Genomic DNA, 8,641 nt, shown 5'->3' on the forward strand with positions numbered 1-8,641 from the left:
CACTTTGTCCTCTGTAGTAGTTTGAACTGTAGTAGGTTGAATGGTGTCTCCCAAAAAGATATGTCCACATCCTTATCCCCAGAACCGGTGACTGCTACCTTATCTGAAAAAAGAAAAATGTCTTTGCAGAGTATTCAGTTAATTACTACAAGATGACAAGATGATTCAGGATTATATATTAACTAGAGGCCTGGTGCATGAAATTCATGCACGGGGCGGTGTGTGTCCCTCAGCCCAGCCTGTACCCTCTCCAATCTGGGACATCCCTCTCACAATCCAGGATTGCTGGATCCCAACAGCTCACCTGCTTGCCTGCCTGATTGCCCCTAACCGCTTCTGCCTGCCAACCTAATCACCCCCTAACCACTCCCCTGCCAGCCTGATTGACGCCTGATTTCTCCCCTGCTGGCCTGGTCACCCCTAACTGCCCTTACCTGCTGGCCTGATCTCTTCTAACTGCTCTCCCCTGCAGGCCTGGTCCCCCCGCAACAGCCCTCCCCTGCAGGCCTGGTTGCCCCCAACTGCCCTCCCCTGCAGGCCAGGTCCCCCCCAATGCCCTCCCCTGCAGGCCTGGTCTCCCCCAACTGGCCTCCTCTGCGAGCCCGGTCACCCCTAATTGCCCTCCCCTGCAGGCCTGATTGCCCCTAACTGCCCTCCCTTTCAGGCCTGATCCCTCCCAACTGCCCTCTTCTGCAGGCTTGATTGCCACAACTGTCCTCCCCTGCAGTCCTGGTCTCCCCCAACTGCCATTCTCTGCCAGCCCGATCACCCTTAACTGCCCTCCCCTGCTGGCCTGATTGCCCACAACTGCCCTCCCTTGCAGGCCATCTTGTGGAGGCCATCTTGTGTCCACATGGGGACAACCATGTTTGATCACATGAGGGTGGCCATTTTGTGTGTTGGAGTGATGGTCAATTTGCATATTACCCTTTATTTAGATAGGATGGACCCTAAATTCAGTGACAAGTGTTCTTATGAGTGAGGCAGGAGATTACAGAGACAAAAGAGAAGGCCACGTGAAGATGAAAACAAAGATTGGAGTGATGTAGCTACAAGCCAAAAAAATCCTAGGGACACCGGAAGCTGACCGATTCAAGGAACTATCACTTAGAGCTTCTGGCAGAAGAGTGGCTCTGCCAACACCTTGATTTTGGACTTCTGACATCCAGAACTGTGAGGCATACAAACCACCCAGTTTGTGGTCATACGTAACAGAAGCCACAGGAAACTAATAAATCCTTCCAAGATACCAACACCTACAATAAAGATATTAGTAATTAAAAGTGTATGGTACTGGCACCAAACAGAAAAAGCAATCAAAGAAAACAGATCCATTTTATACAGGCATTAACATGTGACAAAAGAGGTTATTTATATAAGTAGAGAAATTATGGTATATTTAATAAACTATTTTGGGCACTAGGACAACTATTTAAAAAATATCAGCTGGAGCACAACAAGGAAATTTTTTAGAAAATGAGTAAGTAGTTTAGAGTTAGACTGTCTTACTTTATTTATTTTTTTAATATTTTATTGATTTTTTACAGAGAGGAAGGGAAAGAGAGTTAGAAACATCGATGAGAGAGAAACATAGATCAGCTGCCTCCTGCACACCTCCTACTGGGGATGTGCCCACAACCAAGGTACATGTCCTTGACCGGAATTGAACCTGGGATCCTTCAGTCCACAGGCCAATGCTCTATCCCCTGAGCCAAACTGGTTGTCCTACTTTTAATTCTGGCCCTTCTGTTGAGCAGCCTTGGAGAAATTACTTAGCTTCTCTCTCAGACTTTGTTTTCAAATCTGTAAAATGGACCCAATATCTGTTTTCAAGGGTTCCTACTCCATCTGTGCCTTGTTTGTCTTTAAACTTGCTTTCCCACAATTACTCAAATTAAATCTAATTTTAAAAAATCAATCCTAAACTTACAACAAAAATAATTTCCTGATGAGATTAAAGGCTTAAGTGTAAAAAACAAAATGTATTTTAAGAAATGCAGATTTTTTTATAATCTTGATATAGGAAAGGGCTGCTTATGTAAGACACTGAACTCAGAGGCTCAAAAGAAGATTCAGCTGCGCACTGAACATGCTGATCCCCTAAAATATGTGGAAGAGCAAAAGACCAAGAAGAGTCAAGGCAGCATAAAAGAATAAGTTGGAGGGATGTGACCTACCAGATGTCAACACTTATTTTTAAAAGCACATTTTGGTGTTACGTAGTAAGTTGAATATGTGCATACCTTATAACTCAGCATTTCCTCTCTGAGGTATACCTTACAATTTCTGTTATATGTACACTAAGAGACAGATGTAGAAAAATGTCTATAGCTTTGCTAAAATAATAAATTCATGAGACAGGCGGTCCGGCATGGCGCAAAGAGATTGAGGTGACAGGGTTGTCAGCACCCACAGAGAGCGTTTTCATCAGCAGCTTTTGCTCCTGGAAGCAGCACAGTCACAGCCTCATTATAGTTGAATTCACGTGTAAACTAGAGCTGGTGGTAGGCAAACCCTACATCTTTCATGGAACTGGAGATGTATGGAGCTGACAAGAAGTTCTACAGCAAGCAGGATCAGGAGGATGCGCTCCTGGGCTCCTACCCTGTAGATGACAGCTGCCACATCCTTGTCATTGACCACAGTGGTGCCTGCCTTGGGGAGTATGAGGATGTGTCCAAGGTGGAAACATACAGGATCTCATAAGAAGCCTATGAACAGAGGCTCCACTCCTTCCTGAAATGCAGCAAGCTGGGCAGATATAATGAAAAGGAGCAGGCACAGCAAGAAACTGAGATCACCCAGCACCTCAGGGAGAAGAAGGCCCATGACAGTGTCATCCCTGTGGACAGCTGCTGTGAGGTACAGTCACCTCGGCAGCCTCCTCGCCGGGGTCATCGTCATGTATGTAGGCCTAACAGATTTCAAGCCTGGGTACTGGATTGGTGTCCACTATGATGAGCCACTAGAGAAAAAAGATGGCACTGTGAATAGGAAACACTAATTCAAATGCCAGACCAACTATCGTGCCTTCCTTAAGCCATCAGTTGTGACAATGGGGGATTTTCCTGAGGCGGACTATGGGTTGGATGAGATGTGATGCCGAAGGAATGGTACTCTCTTGCTCCAGTTGACTCACCCAATTATTGCCCCTCCCTATGTGTGCCAATGGAGCTCTTCCCCTGACTCCATTTTTATTTGATTTTATTGTATTTGTTTTATTATTTTATATTTTATTTTTATTTTTGTTAATTCTCACCCAAAGATATTTTTCCATTGATTTTTTTTTAAAGAGAGTGGAAGAAAGAGGGAAAGACAAAGAGAAACATCAATGTGAGAGAAACATATCAATTGGTTGCCTCCTACATGCGCTCCAACCAGGGCCAGGGCCAGGGCCAGGGCCAGGGAGGAGCCTGCAACCAAGGTATTTGCCATTGACCGGAATCGAACCGGGAACCTTTGGTCCACAGGCCTGACACTCTATCCTCTAAGCCAAACCGACTAGGGCCCATTTTTATTTTATTTCTTTTGTTCTTGCCATTGACCTTTGAGACTTGTGTATTAAATTTGCCAGACATGGAAAAAAATACATGACATAGCCCAGCTAGTTTAGCTCACTGGATTGTCCCATGCACCAAGAGGTCCCCAGTTTGATTCCTGGTCAGGACACATGCACAGGTTGTGGGCGCCATCCCTAGTGGGGAAATGTGCAGGAAGCATCTCTCTCATTGATGTTTCTATCTCTCTCTACCTCTACCTTCCACTCTCTCTAAAAATCAATAAAACATATTTATAAAAAATACATGGGACAACCTTAATATCCAGCAATAGTGAAATATGTAAATTGTGGTGTATTCAAAAATGAATACAATAGTAAAAATAAATGACATGTATGAATATGGATGTAATGCAAATACATATTATTGGACAAAGAAAGCAAGCCACATAGGAATATATAGATATGACGGTTAATTTTTTGTGTCAAACTTGGCTCAGCCACAAGGTCCCTCGATATTTTGTCAAATGTTATTCAGCTGTTGCTATCAGGATGTTTTTAAATGAGATTAACATCTAAATTGGTGGACTTTTAGTATAGCAGATTTTCTTGTATAATGTGGATGGGCCTCTTCCAATCCATTTAAGCTCTCAACAGGAAAATAAGAACAGCCTACCTCAAGCAAGAGAGAATTCTCCAGTAGACTCCCTTTTGACTTAATCTGCAACATCAGATTTTCCTGGTTCTATAGCAGACAGCCTTCAGCTTTGAACTGGAAAACCAGCTCTCCTAGACCTCCAGCTTGTCATCCAACCCTGCAGATATTGAACTTGCCAACATCCATAATCACATGTGCTAATTCCTTATTTAAAAATAAAAATGTACACACACACACACACACACACACACACACACACACACACACACACATCCTATTGGTCTGTCTCTGTGGAGAACCCTGACTAATACAATAAAGTATGACTCCATTTATACAAAGTTCCAAAATAGGAAAAATAAATAATATGCTATTTGGGGATACATACACAAATGGTAAAATTACAAAGAAAAGCAAGGGAATGATTAACAAAATATTCAGGGTAGTGGTTACCCAATCAGAGAACACTGGGAAGTAAAATCAAACATAGGCCCACAGGAGCCTTCAAAGGTAACAGAAATCTTCTATATCTTAACTTGGGTGTCAGGTACATAATTTTTTTACTTATTATTATTGTTCTTTAGCCTGTATAGATGTATACATCTACACAGGCTAAAGAACAATAATAATAAGTAAAAAAATATATACATGTTTTTATAATCTTGATGTGGGGGAAACTTTTAAATGAGACAATAGATATCAGACTATAAAAGGGGAAAAATAAGTGAGTCGGCTACATAAAAGTGATAAGTATTTTATGATATGATAATAGATACAGTAAATAGGATTAAAAGGCGACTTCCCTACATTTTATTTTTACAAAAACAGTGTTCCCATTCAATAACAGTGAATATTACAACTGCAATAGCTGCAAATTCTGACTCCATCTAATAAGTTCTCAGGGAAACCCAAAGACAACAAAGACAAAAACAAGGACACTATAGGAATTTGAAGACTGTGGCACCTTACAGCAACATGAAACATGGCCCAATTCCTGGCTATATTAATATAAAACTTCATACTAAAGTCCTATCTACCTCAATTCCTATTACGTGATACATCATGCCCAGCTTTCAACAGAAAAGTTACAAGGGATACTAAAAAGCACAGTGTCAAGAGACAAAGCAACTATAAGAACCAGACACAGATAAACACAGATTCTGGAATTATCAGACAGGGCATTTAAAATAACTATGATTAATATGTTAAGAGCTCTAATGGAAAAATGTAGATAGGCAAAATTCAGGAACTGGCAGGCATGTAAACACAGAGATGAACCTCTAAGAAAGAATAAAAAATAAATACTAGGGAAAAATTAAAAGAAATAAAGAAATGGGGTCATCAGTAGACTGGGCATGACCAAGGAAAGAATGAGTGAAACTAAAGATATATCAACATAAACTTCTCAAACTGATATATAAAGAGAAAATAAATGAAAAAAACACACAGAACAGAGTACCAAGTACAGCATATGTGTAATTGGAATACAGGAAGGATAAGGAAGGAGAACAGAGCAGAAGACATTTGAAGTAATAATGGCTGAAAATTTTGCAAAATTAATAACAGATACCTAACCACAAATTCATGAATTTCAGAAAACAACAAGCATGATAAATACCAAGAAAATCATCTAGGCATATCAGCTTCAAAATTCAGAAAACCAAATACAAAGTCTTGAACGTAGCCATGGGGGTCATGGGGAATCTACCTTAGTTATAGAGGAGCTAGGATAAAAGTTTCAGTGGAATTTTTCAAGCAAGAAGAGTGTGATGTAGAATATTTAAAACCTTGAAAGAAAAGTGACAATCTGGGCAAAACTATTTTCAATATATACATTACAGTTAAACTAAACCTGAATGTTTTCAACAATGAAGTCAAATACCTATAAAGTAAAGAGAAAAAAACAACCTATCAGAAAGAAAATGGGAGAACTACAAGGACACACACTTTAAGAAGGAGTACTGTGGGTCACTGAACATAAGGAAATATGCTCAATCTTACTAGAAAGCAAGGGAAGGGAAACTAAAATAAGATAGAATATTTTTCTTTGCATCTGATTGGCAGAAATGTAACAATATCTACAGTTGGCCAGGTTGTGCAGAAACGGTACTTTCATATACTACTGTTTGGGTTATTATTTGGGAGGGCAATCTGACAGTAATTTTAAAATTAAAAGTGGGCATAGCCTTAAGCCCAGCAATTTCTCTCTTAAGTTTTTATCTTATAAATAAATGTTTGTACTTGTGACAAACAGGCATTTTCAAGTATGTTTGCTGCAGTGTTGTTTGTATAAAAAATAAACATGCAGAAAACAGCAACAATAAAACCTAATTGTAAAAATAAATAAATAAAACTATTTGTCTTTCTTCATATTTTTCAATTACAGTTTACATTAACTATTATATGTATTAGTTTCAGGTGTACATCATAGTGGTTAGACAATTGTATACTTTATAAAGTGCCCCTCTGGGTGGGTGTCCCTCAGCCCAGCCTGCCCCCTCTCACAGTCTGGGAGCCCTGAGGGGATGTCCTACTGACAGCTTAGGACCGCTCCCCATGTCTGGCTGCAGCAGCTCAGAGCACGCCCCCCTGGGTGGGTCCGCGGGTCTGCTGGGGGCCTTGCTCCCAGGGTAGGCTGCATGGAGTGCCGACCAGAGGAGCCCGGTGGGAGTGGCCTTGGAGCTGGGTGGCACCGGGGCTGGGGCCTCAGCCGCTCAGAGCCCGCCCCCAGGCCTGATGTATGGTGTGTGTCTGCTGGGGCTGGGGACGTGCTCTGAGCTGGTCATGACGCAGCCTCCTGAGCTGGTCTTGATGTCCAGGCCTAATTTGCATATTTCTCTTTTATTATATAGGATTATTGACTATATTGCCTATGCTGTACTTTACATCCCCATGGCTATTTTGCAACTACTGATTTGTACTTCTCAACCCTTTCAGCTTTTTCACCCAATGCTCAAACACCCCTCCCCTCTGGCAACTATCAGTCTCTTCTCTGTATCTATGAATCTGTTTCTGTTTTGTTTGTTCAATAAAGAAATGAATTAATAAATGTTGACACATTAATAGTGTGAGATAATAGGGAGGAGTTAGAAAAATGAGGTAGATCTATTTGTTTGTATTAACATGAAAAAAATTGTTAAATTTAAAAACTTGCAAATGAAAAACTAAGTTGCAGAACTCTATGTACAAAATGTTTCCATTCGTGGGAGAGATGCACATACATATATTTGTATGTGTGTATATTTTAGGTATGTGTGAGAGAGAGAGAGAAGGAGAGGGGGAGGTAGGGAGAGAGAGGAAAGAAGTAGATGTATATATCTAATTTATCATATATAAGAAGAGAGGAATATGCTAATTATCCGTTACACCCTGAGGTGTAATGACCAACCACATTACGAGCAGAACATGGATCTGCAGGAGGGTGTGGCAGTGAACTACAAGTGGGCAGCGGCGACCTACATGAGGGGGCATGGCAGAAAGCTATGAGGGGGGAGGGGGGACGGAGGCAGGGGGAGCTACAGGAGGGTGGGGCAGCGGGCAGAGAGCTACAGGAGGGTGGCAGTGACCTACTGGCACACAGATTCATGTGTAGGGTTACTAGTCTACACTATAAAAGAGAAACATGCAAATTGACCATCCCTCTACTACACCCACCAGCCAATGAGAAGCGAGTATGCAAATTAAAACAACAAAGATGGCCACGGCCACGGAGCTGGAGTGAGCAGGAGGCTTGGGTTGCCCCCAACGATGGAGGAAGCCAAGCTTCCCGCCTGCCCCGGCCTTTGCTCAAGGAGTGGCTGGAAAAAAAAAAAAAAGGAGGGTCTGGGAGCCCTGGCCTCCACTCAAGGAGTGGCTGGGGGCCTGGGTTGCCAGGGGGCATGGCCAGCTTGAAAATGGCCTTCAGCCCCTTACCAAGGCTGGCCACACCCCCATGGGGTGAATGTCCCCACTGGGGGCTTGGCCAGCCTGCAAACAGCCATCAGCCCCTCACCCAGGCTGGCCATGCCCCCCAGCGGGGACCCTCACCCCATGGGGGCATGGCCAGCCTGCAAACCACCACAGGTCCCTTGCCCAGGCCACCCCACACCCCAAGGGAACCCCCACCCTGATCCTGGGACACCCTTCAGGGCAAACCAGCCAGGCCCCACCCATGCACCAGGCCTCTATCTATACTAATGAAAGGGTAATATGCTAATTAAACTGGGAGACCTTCCAGGAGACCTTCTGGACATTCTTCTGGACAAAGCCATGGTGGCGGGGACAAAGTAGAGGTGGTTAGAGGCCAAGAGGGGAGGGCCGTTGTGGATGATCAGGCCAGGATAGGATGGCAGTTGTGGATAATCAGGCAGGTGGGGGGGGCCATTGGGAGTGATCAGGCTCGCGGGGGGGGGGCAGTTGGGGGTGAGCAGACCAGCAGGGGGGCCAGTTTGGGGTGAGTAGGCCATCAGTGAGGGTCAGTTGGGGGTGATCAGGACAGCGAGGGACAGTTT

At 43.2% G+C, this 8,641-nt stretch overlaps 1 pseudogene across 1 annotated transcript; it reads left to right on the forward strand.

Annotated features, from left to right (window-relative positions):
* The first annotated feature begins 2,393 nt into the window (after window positions 1-2,393).
* Window positions 2,394-3,100, forward strand: LOC308239909 (tubulin-folding cofactor B-like; annotated as a pseudogene). The gene has a single exon. The product of its transcript is annotated as a tubulin-folding cofactor B-like (transcript).
* Window positions 3,101-8,641: the final 5,541 nt, after the last annotated feature.

Source organism: Plecotus auritus (assembly GCF_963455305.1).
Source record: "Plecotus auritus genome assembly, chromosome: X".
Lineage (NCBI taxonomy): Eukaryota > Metazoa > Chordata > Mammalia > Chiroptera > Vespertilionidae > Plecotus > Plecotus auritus.